Genomic DNA, 10685 nt, shown 5'->3' on the forward strand with positions numbered 1-10685 from the left:
GCTCTCTATACTGCTCTTTCCCCTGCTTCAACTTCAGTACCTTGGCACAATATAATTTGGGAATCCACCAATACCCCCAGGCATTCTTTCATCAGCTGGTTAGCTATCCAAAATAGATTGCTAACTCAAGACAGGCTTAGCAATTGGGGGTTGTATCTAATAATAGCTGCTGCTTATGTTGTGACTCCAGATGTGAAACTAGGGATCATCTCTTTTTTGATTGCCCTTTTTCGATGAGTGTTTGGTCCAAGGTCATGGAATGGTTACAATTCAAGTGGAGGTCATGTGTATGGGATCAAATTAGTGGCTGGTACTGCTTCAGGTTGAGAGGAAGGGATTTCAAACAGAAAATCAAAAGAATGACTTTCACCACTTCAATTTACAGCATATGGATAGAGAGGAATGCCAGAATTTTCAAATCAAAATGCACGTCCCCTGATCAGGTTTTCAAGGAGATAAAGTTTAGCATTTTTTCCAGCATTCTCAATGGTTCTTTCTCGGAAATTAACAGAGCATGGTTATGTTCTGTGTAATTTCAGTTTTTGAGAGATTTTAACATATTTTTCTTGTATTCTCAGTTGCTGAGCATCTTGCTGCGCTGAATTTTTCAAAATTTGGAAAATGAATAAAATTTTTCATTTACCAAAAAAAAAAAAGTTTGGAAGACAAATGTGACAAGAAACCTTGGTTCTAACTACGATGACATAACTATTCTTCATAGAAATTAAACCATCAACGTTGGCAGAGCCCATCGAAGCCGATATTTTAACGGATATACAAAATATCACTATATAGATTTGATCAAAGTGAATGATCGCATGCAAAATTGTACTCAATATGAACATGGATAGCAACAAAAGCCTAGAGGCCCCTAATTTATGATCACATACCGCTCATGTTTCACTAAGAAAGTGTTCAACAAAACATGTCGGAAATGTACACGTGGCACACAAAATTCATGTATAGGAATGAAAAGAATGCTAGTGGCTTCTAAATTATAATTAACAAGTATGCATCACAAGATTCACAACCACATCACATAACGCGGTTATACGAATTTTCCTGTGCCTGCAATGGATCCCATTAGGACCTCCACCCTACATCAACATATAGGACATCAACCAAATGCTCGGTCTTGAAGTTTTCTTTCGATCAATCCCGTGACCATCTAACTCATTGGCATCAAAATCGGACCAATTGTAGCAAGCGTCCAAACTAACAAAGTCCAAAAATAAATAATAAATAAATATGGGGAATGTCGTGGGTTTTTTAGTTGAATACAAATTTTATAAAAACTAGTATAGTGCACATATGTTGCACGTTGTTGGATTAATTTTATGTTTATCTTTTTTTTTATATTAAGTTTGGTGTTAGATGTAATTTGAGGATTTTTTGCTATCTTTTTATCATTAAAACCCTAGAGTAAATATAATCTTTTATGAGGTTTATTTGTGACATTTCAAAGTCCTTTCTGCAAATTTTATAGCATATCTATAAAATTATGAAGTTTCAGGGTTGTTTTGCAAATTTAAAGGTTTACTCTATGTAATTTATTTTTATCAAACCAGAGCTTTCCAATAAAACTTATGTAATACCTGAAAGACATTATTCAATTTGTGAACCTAAAAACCATAATTCTATTTGTTTTATAATTTAACAGAATGTCTGACGTTTATAATTTAGCACATGCTGGGGTTTTTTATACACAAATTTGTAATATAGTTATACCATTAGGCAGGATAAATAACATACTGGCTGTAAATAATAATTTAAATATTTTGTATTCATATGAAAAAATTTAAGTTCTATGACAACGAAGAACATACTCTATCAGAACTAAAAAATTAACCAAAATCTATATAGTCCTCTGAAAAGACTTAATCAGAGCTTCTTCAATTGTTAAGAACAAACATCATCAAAAAAAAGGTTATGGGGTCTTACAGTAATGTGTGTCATATATTATTTTGCGCTAACAATATTTTTAAGTTGAACCTATAAATTTCAATCAAACAAAACTTTTTGTGAAGGATGGATTTTGCAACTCAGTACATGATTTTTTAAGGAATCCTCATGATGGGTATGACCAAAGTATATCCTCGGTTTAAAGTTAATTTCCACAATAGCAGACTAAATATTATTTGATATTAAACTTTTTAATATTTTTTCTTCGTTACCGTGAAAAATATGGATTGCTATGTGCATATTATGCTAGTGCAAAGATCTTTGCATATACATAGTAAGAGCATAACCTAAAAATCTCAAACTCATTTAAATGAATACATGAAACTACTCTTTATTTCTTCTTCAATTATTCATCTTACTTGATCAGTTGGAAGTGAAGTAACTTGATGTGTCATTTCCACAATTTAGTCTTAAGACCTTGAGCTCTAAATAATACACACATGTGATGAAGTCTTACTCTATATTTAACTTATTTCGAAATCTTACTTTATTAGTGTTAATAATAAAGTAGGAAATTATACTTAAAAGAGAATTCATAGAAAATTTTAAACAAATTAATTATGATTTATAGTGGCTAGTATAAAGATAAACAGTTGAAACATTCTCTATGATTATGGTAGTGATCATTAGTTAATGGAGAGGTTATGAATATGATGAGGTTATAAGTGAGACATTACTATTATTATTATTATTATGTCCAACTCTTTTTACCCATTTGCATCATCTTAAGTTTTGATAGCACATTACAACTATAACTTTAAAATAAATTATGTATTTTATTACTTTAAATAAAATATTTTAAGTAAAACATATTTTGTTAAATCATGAATTTCATACTTGATTAGGTTTTATGGTTCTTAAAACAAAAATTAAATACAAACTTCAAAAATCTTGATTCCGCAAATGTGAGGATTTTAAGAAATAACTATCAAAACGATGTCAAACAATCTTGATGATCTATAAAATATGCATTAGGAATTAGTCTACTTCTTATTATTTTGTAAATGTATGTGTGTTTGTTTGTGTGTGTGTGTGTGTGTGTGTGTGGGAGAAGTATTCCTAAGGTGACACCTTAGATAATCATCTAAGAACGTGCCCTAAAATCACATGATTGAGCTACATTGTGAATGATCCACTCTATTAAACTTGATCTACATATTTTAAAACCCCAACACACCAAGTTTGGGGTGAACCCGTCGTCGTTTGACCTTTCATTCACTCGTATCAATTTTAGCATTTTCAAATGAATATAACTTTTCACATGGCTCGACGAAGGGTCAAATGATGATGGGTTCACCCCAAACTTAGTGTGTTGGGATTTTAGAATATGTAGATCAAGTTCAACGGAGCGAATCATCCACAATATAGCTAAATTATGTGATTTTAGGCCGCGTCCTTAGATGATTATATAAGGCGTCACCTTAGGAACACTTATATATATATATATATATATGGGAAAAGTGAATCTAAGATGACACCCTAGGCTCCCACCTAAGGACGCGGCCTAAAATCACATCATTTCCTAATTTTTTTATGATCCGCTCCATTGAACTTTATCTACACGTTCTTAAACCCAAACACACTAATTTTGGGGTGAACCCATCGTGTTTTGACCCTTTATCCACTCGCTGCAATTTTAACGGTTTCGAATGAATAGAACTTTTTACACGGCTCAACGAATGGTCAAAACACAACGAGTTCACCCTAAAATTGGTGTGTTTGGGTTTAAGAACGTGTAGATAAAGTTCAACAGAGCGGATCACAAAAAAAATTTATGAAATAATGTGATTCTAGGCCGCGTCCTTAGGTAGGAGCCTAGGGTGTCACCTTAGATTCACTTTTCCCTATATTTTTGATGATGGTTGTTCTTAACAATTGAAGAAGCTCTATTTAAGTCTTTTCAGATTGTCTTTTTAGCCCTGTTAGAGTATTTGTTATTTTTTATAAAAGTTTTATTGAGTCCATTGAAGGAATCTGTATATAACAATATATATTAATCTGAATTTGATTAGTGGTTATGGATCATGCTAAAAAAATATAGGTATGTAAACATCTGAATTTGATAGATGTCTGAAAGTTCCTCTGCTTGGTGCAGAAATGTTACACTTGTAAACAAATAAGAAAAATGCAGCCTATAGGGATTGACCAATGAAGACATAAATTATAATAAGCCAAATCAAGCCAAGAGAAATTCTAATGGTAAAAATCAGTTGAAGCATTCTCTATGTTTATGGTAGTGATCATTAGTGAGAATTAAGAAAGAGAGAGTAGGGGATTAATTTATTATTGGGAGGTTATAAAAGATAGAGAAAGAATCGTTCACTATAAATCATGCTAATCTCATCATATTATAATAAGAGATAGTAAGTAGTGATTGGTTGTGGAGAGAGTGAAATCCAAATAGAAAAAATCGGGACAAAGAGACGTTCAAGGATTTGAGGAGGTGCAATGGAGATGATGATGGTGCATATGATGCATTCATTTTTGTAAGATATTTGTTATGATTTATAGTGGTTTAGTAAGAAGATGAATGGTTGTAACGTTTTTTAAATTATGACAGTGATAATTAGTGAGAACTATAAGAGACTAATATGTTAATGGGAGGTTATAAAAATATAAACAACTTAGTCATGGTAAAATAATTTTAGGGGTTATGAATAATAATGCATTTAATTAAGGGTTATGTATGTATGAGGAATGGTTTATGTATGGATGCATGTGTTTTATGTATGCATGTATGTGTTTTAAACAGCATTTTCGGAAGAAATGTTTTAACATACCAACACACTTTTATAATAGTATTAGATTATTCTACATGTGATCTAATTCATATAAGATGATAATAAATTTGCCAAAGTGATAGTTTTATTTGTATGTGTACAATAACAATATATATTGATTCGAGCAATTCTGATAGAATTTGTATGCATTCTAGTAGAGATAGTTTGTTCCGAAAAATGATCCGAACCATTCATTAATATCTAACGTGAATATATATATATGTTAAAAAAGGTGAAAAAATCACATGAGAAAAGAAGCTACTTGAACTCTCGGGTCGGTCGACTGATCGAAGTCATCAGTCGACTGATCGTGTGCACTCTTTAGGACTAGAAAACAACGCACTGATCAGTCGACTAATGAGCCTTCACCAGTTGACTGATGGATATCCACCAGTCAATTGATGAGGACTCATCAGTCGACTGATAGCGGATATTGGGCTGATTCAGATTCCTAGCATGTTTTGGTTTGGGTGTTGATATAAATTAAAACACGTTTTCTAGGGTTTAGAGAGATATTTAACAGAGAAAAGAGGATGTTTTGAGCACTTTGAGAGGGAAATTATTGTGAGAGAGTGAGATCTTTTGGTTAGGATTATTTTGAGTATTTGAGAGAGTTGTAACCCATTGTTTTTCTCCTCCATATAGTGAAATCTCCTTATCCTCTCCCCATAGATACAGGCAACTTGTCAAACCATGTAAATTCTCTATGTTTGTGATTAGTTTTAGTTGTTCTTATGTGAATTGTGCTCGTGGTGTTCCTCTCACATTGTTTACCTACTCGTCATTGGATTGTGCACGCTTTCGCTGGGCGCAACAAGTGGAGCTAGATTTCAGATCTAGGGTTTGAGTTGGGTGGAGGAAAACTCGATGTTGGAAGCTTGGATCTTGGAGATCTAGGTTTTGGTGGAGATACTACTGCGAAGTTGCCATTGAAGATCTCGCCTTCCTCGTGTGGTTAGGAAATTGTGTTGTAATCCTATCTAAGGTTTAATTTGGGTGATTTCTCAACTCTATCAAGTTTGAATCTTTCCTATACAATTTGGAGTTAGTAAGCAATGGCAGGAGAAAGTAGTGAAAGTAGCAACGCTGCGTTGAGTATAGTTCAGGTTGTACTTTAGAATACAAAGATAAGTATTGTGAAGTATGATGGCAAAATCAACTTTGGGTTGTAGCTGAGTGATGTGCAGGATGCGTTGAATGCTCAAAACTTAGAAGAGACAATTATGATTCATGAGGAGCCACCAAAATATGATGAGGAGCCACCAAAATATGGTTCATGCTTCCTGGCTTGAGACGGCGATACCAATCGAAGGCGGCTCCACGAAGAGTGCTAACGAAGGACCGTACCATCAGAGGTTCATTACCAGAGATAACCCCCAGGTGCGATTTGAAGTAAATCAAATGCTGAGTGGGTGAACCCATGCCATTAAACGGCGTGAAGTTAATTAGGTTGAACTTCGCCGGATATGGGATCGATTCCCACTCTCTTGGGTATGGACATGGAATGCCCATTTTCTTCATCTCTTGAGCGGAAATCAATGTATTGATTTTGCTCTCGAGGTTCTTGATCTTCAAGTTTTCACCTGTGTTTTCGCTAGCATTCTCATTACCACCCCCTGCATTGACGGGAGGATTATTGGCATTATGCGTCTTATTCGCATTTGTGTCCTCATCTTCCAGATTAACCTGGTTACGATGACTTGGCTCGGCTTGCTGGTTCGTCAATGCTTGGATTTGTTGGTCATGCATTTCTCTCATGTTCTGCATGGCCATCTGTATTTTGAACCTGAAGGTCTCCTGTTGTTTAGTCAGGGCTTCTTCGAGCATCTTAGCCACTTGTTCTGCACTTATCATGAGTGCCTCGCGGGGTTGTCCCTCGCTGGATACCGTATTATCTGATACAACCGCGGAGCCAGCATTAGATTCTTCATCTTCTAAAGGTAGTCTTGTCCGAACCCTACCATAAGTTCCTCGTGTAATGGCTCCAGACTGCAGACGAGTTAGATACCGGGGTACTGGCGGAATTGACTCGGGATTATCCCATGTCGATGCCCTTTTGCTGGTCATATTGGCGGTGACCCTCGGAAATTCTCCTTCTTCGACTACTCTTCTTCTTCGTCGAAAACGCTTAGGTCTTGGTTCTGGCGTTTCGGCATTGAGCCTTTCGAAAACCGAAACTCTTTCAGGGACCGCCTTGATGCAGTTGCACTCAGACAATACTGCCCGAATGAGTTTGGAACAGGGGCATTGAGTTTCCAGCCTTCGGGGACTCCTTTTCCTGGTTTTACTCGTACCCCCAGCACAATAGTACAGCTCTTCTGTTTGAAAGTCGGAGCAACCTATCGTGTGTTGGCACGATTTCTCAGGTATAACGTAATCATCATCAGACGATAACGTTTCCTTCTGAGAGCGAATTACCTTCTTCGGACTTTCGAGAGTCACGCGCCTCGAAACGCGCCTTTATGGGCGTGAATTCTCAACGGGCTCCTGAACTTCGATGCGCAAAGTAGTGCGCTTAGGTGCCATGATTTCTTTGTCATGTTGAGGGTTGCGGTGACCCCCATCATGTTGATTCGTTCAGGGCTTTGTTAGTGGGCCCAAACGTCCTTGGATTGGAGCTTTGCTTCGCTCCTCGGGAAGTGGACCGAGACGCTCCAAGACTGACTTCCTTTTTTGGGATGGTCCTGCGGGATCTCCCGGAGCAGTTGTGGAAATCATCGGTGGTCTGGATTGATTCGCCGGAGGTTGGACTTTCGACGGTTGCAGTTGCTGCTTTTTGGTCTGAACCGCCGCTTCAGACTTCGGCCTCCAAACTTTGCGGGTTGGTGGCGGCTTCTTGACTACCTCTTTCTGCAGCTTTCTACGGGCTTCTTCGGCTTGAGCCCGCGCCTGCGCTGATAGTGCGCGGCGTTTGCGGATACGTTCTTCCAGTGTCGAGCGATTCTATCTGACACGGATCCATTCCATTGTTGGCGGCTTGGAAGAGGCGTCGTTCATCTGTTGTTGAGGCTGTTTGCCTCTCTTGTTCTTCAGATCCGCGTTGTAGCGGATCCCGTCAACTGACTCCATGGCCTTTGCGAATTGTTTCACAAGGCGTTGACGTTGCCTTTGGCGGGCTCTCTTCGAGAGAGTCATCACGCCCTCTGTGGCAGAAGGGTTGGCTATAGCAAACCTGCCCTGGTTGGGAATTGGAGGAATCTCACCCGATGCGACTTTGGCATCAAACGGGGCGAGATCTTCGTTGGTGTTTCCAACGTCTTCATACCAACGAGTTTTTCTCCTGGATGAGGACTTTTTGGACTTGCGGGGGGAGGTTGATCCGGACGAGGACGATAAGTATTCCTCGAACTTCTCCTGGTCGAACTCGTATTCGACCTCCTCCACGACTGGGATTGAGATCCGCGGCTGCGACGCTCCGATCTCAGCAGCGAGATCGGTGGCTCCCACTGTGGTCGCCAGATTGTTCGCGGGAAAAATTGTGTTCTTCATTGATGTCATTGCACACTCTTGTAATAATTTATCGATTACAAAGATCCGGTCTTTTTATAAGATCCGGTTACAACGAGATCAAAGAAAAAATAAAAATATTACAACTTTCTCCTTGTTTGTCGAACGAATCACGAGCTCATGTTTTGCGGTCACTCGTTTTGGTGGGTTCTTTGCCTGCGCTGGGGTTTATCCGTGGACCACCGCGCGATCTAGATCCGGTCGGATCTACACGATTTGACGGGTGTTATCTCACTAAGGAAATAACAGCCGGGGGGGTACTATTTCACCAAGGAAATAATAGCCTTTAGTTCTCGGGATCAAAGGCCAAGCTTTGATCCGGAGGATGACTACGTAGATCTGAGATCCGGTTCCTCTCGAACTCTTGCCTTATTTGGCGTTGACGATCGTCGAGCACCGGATCTGGATGAGCAAGTCCTCAAAGTCCCAAAGCTTCAATCTTTTTTTAATTCTGAGCCTTGAATCCAGCAGAGCTTCGCCTCCAAAAATTCCAACCTTTAACAAATGAGCAAAGGCCTATTTATAGGCTCTCAGATCTGTGCATTGGCACAGATCTGGGCCGGCCACCTATAGGTGGCTCGGCCTTGGTCGAGCCACCTATAGGTGGCTCGGTTTTGGCCGAGTCCCCTTTGGTGTTTGGGTTTTGCCCTTTTTTCGGTCTCGTGGTTGATTTAGACTCTGATTTGTTGATCTGAATCCTGATTTGGCAGTAAACCCGCTTCGTTGTTGATCCGGACTCTGATTTGACGGTCCGAATCCCAATATGGCAGTAAATCTGCCTCGGTGTTTGAGTTCAAATTCGTTCTATGGTTGGATGACTCGTTGACTCACCGAACTGTTAGCTTGATTCCAAATGTGAATGGATGTATTCCATTGTTTGCGTGCGGTTCGTCACCTCGTTAATCCGCTTCGTCGCGTGTCACTTGGCTTCGGTGTTATGGACTGACGCTCGTGTTTGGATACGTCACCCGATGGTTCGTCGGTTTGTGCCGAGCTGTGCTAAGGGACCTATAAGCAATTTTATACGCCTACAAATCTCACCCCCGCCGTGCCCTATCCTCCTCCGACTAGCAACAACCCTGACGCCTCCCTCGACCCAGATCTGTCACGCTATCGCCTTCCCTTCAACCGTCGCCGCTGCCCGCCCACGGATCCGTAGTCTCGCACGTCGACGTCGATTCATTCGACGAACCGAGGCAAGATCCCGCTTCCCTTTGCTTCGTTATTTTAATATTTATATCTGATTAATTAGTTGTGTAGATTATACTGATATTATATTATCTGCGTGGATTTGTTGATAATACTGCGATGGTTATATTTTGTGCAGTGATGCTATATATGATGAGTGGAAATATTGAAAAATAGTTTATGATTAATTACAAAAAGTTTTTGAAAGAAAGAATAATTTTGTAAAAGGGATTATTCTGAACTATTGTTATGAGAAATATTTTAAAAGAATTTATTTCGGAAGAAGTAATATTAAATAGAATATTTAAAGATTATTTTAGATTTATTGTAATGAGAAAAGAATTTACTTTGTGTAAAAGAGATTATTTTAGAATAATAATTTAAAAGAGTTTATTTTATAAAAAGATTATTTAAATAAATAAAGTTATGATTTTTTAAAGACTAGTTGGATTATTATAATGAAAAATAATTCTAAAAGAAATTATTTTGGAAAAAGAATTATTTTCTGAATTACGTAGTTGCTGTTCATGATTACATTTCGTGTTTTGTGAATATTTTACTATATTCCACATGTCATGATGTGGTTGCGGGAAATTAGTGTTATTATTATCTACTTATTGTGTTTGAGAACCTTAGTAGTTCATGACTTAGTGGCCTCGTGCGTCATAAACAGACTTAGTGACATGTGTGAGTGTGTTGACTGAGTTTAGGCGGTGAACCCAGGTTTTCAATGAGGTTTATGGTTGACTTAGAGCTTAGAAAATACAAGAGAGTTGGGATGAGGGAAGTCTTACTTGTTTTTATGTTGATCGGAATGAGACTGTTGATGTATCTTTCAGGCTCGCGCCACTGAATTCGTGTAGTCACTGGGCGTCTGTGTTTGTTGGGCCTAAAGCTGAATTCTGTTAGTCACTTTAGTGCCAGTGGAAATTGTATTTAGTCTACCCGATTCTGCTTGAGTTTCAGACCCAGCCAAAGATCGATTCCGTGTAGTCTCATGACCGATTTTGTGTAGCGGCGTATTGGATGCGCGTACGAGGATGTTTGTGAACCAGATCGTTATTCAGTGATATGAATTGTGACTTTATGTGAGATGTGGGACCAGTGCAAGTTTTTAGATGGCTAGTTAACATACCTCGGTGCTTGGGATCTAGGTATGGATTACTGTGAGGATGTAGGGATCAGCTTGTGGTTTCTTTCATCATAGACTCGGGGTTAATATATAAATTACTATAAATTTGAGACATA

Source organism: Asparagus officinalis, chromosome 1 (genome assembly GCF_001876935.1).
Source record: "Asparagus officinalis chromosome 1, Aspof.V1, whole genome shotgun sequence".
Classification (NCBI taxonomy): Eukaryota; Viridiplantae; Streptophyta; class Magnoliopsida; order Asparagales; family Asparagaceae; genus Asparagus; species Asparagus officinalis.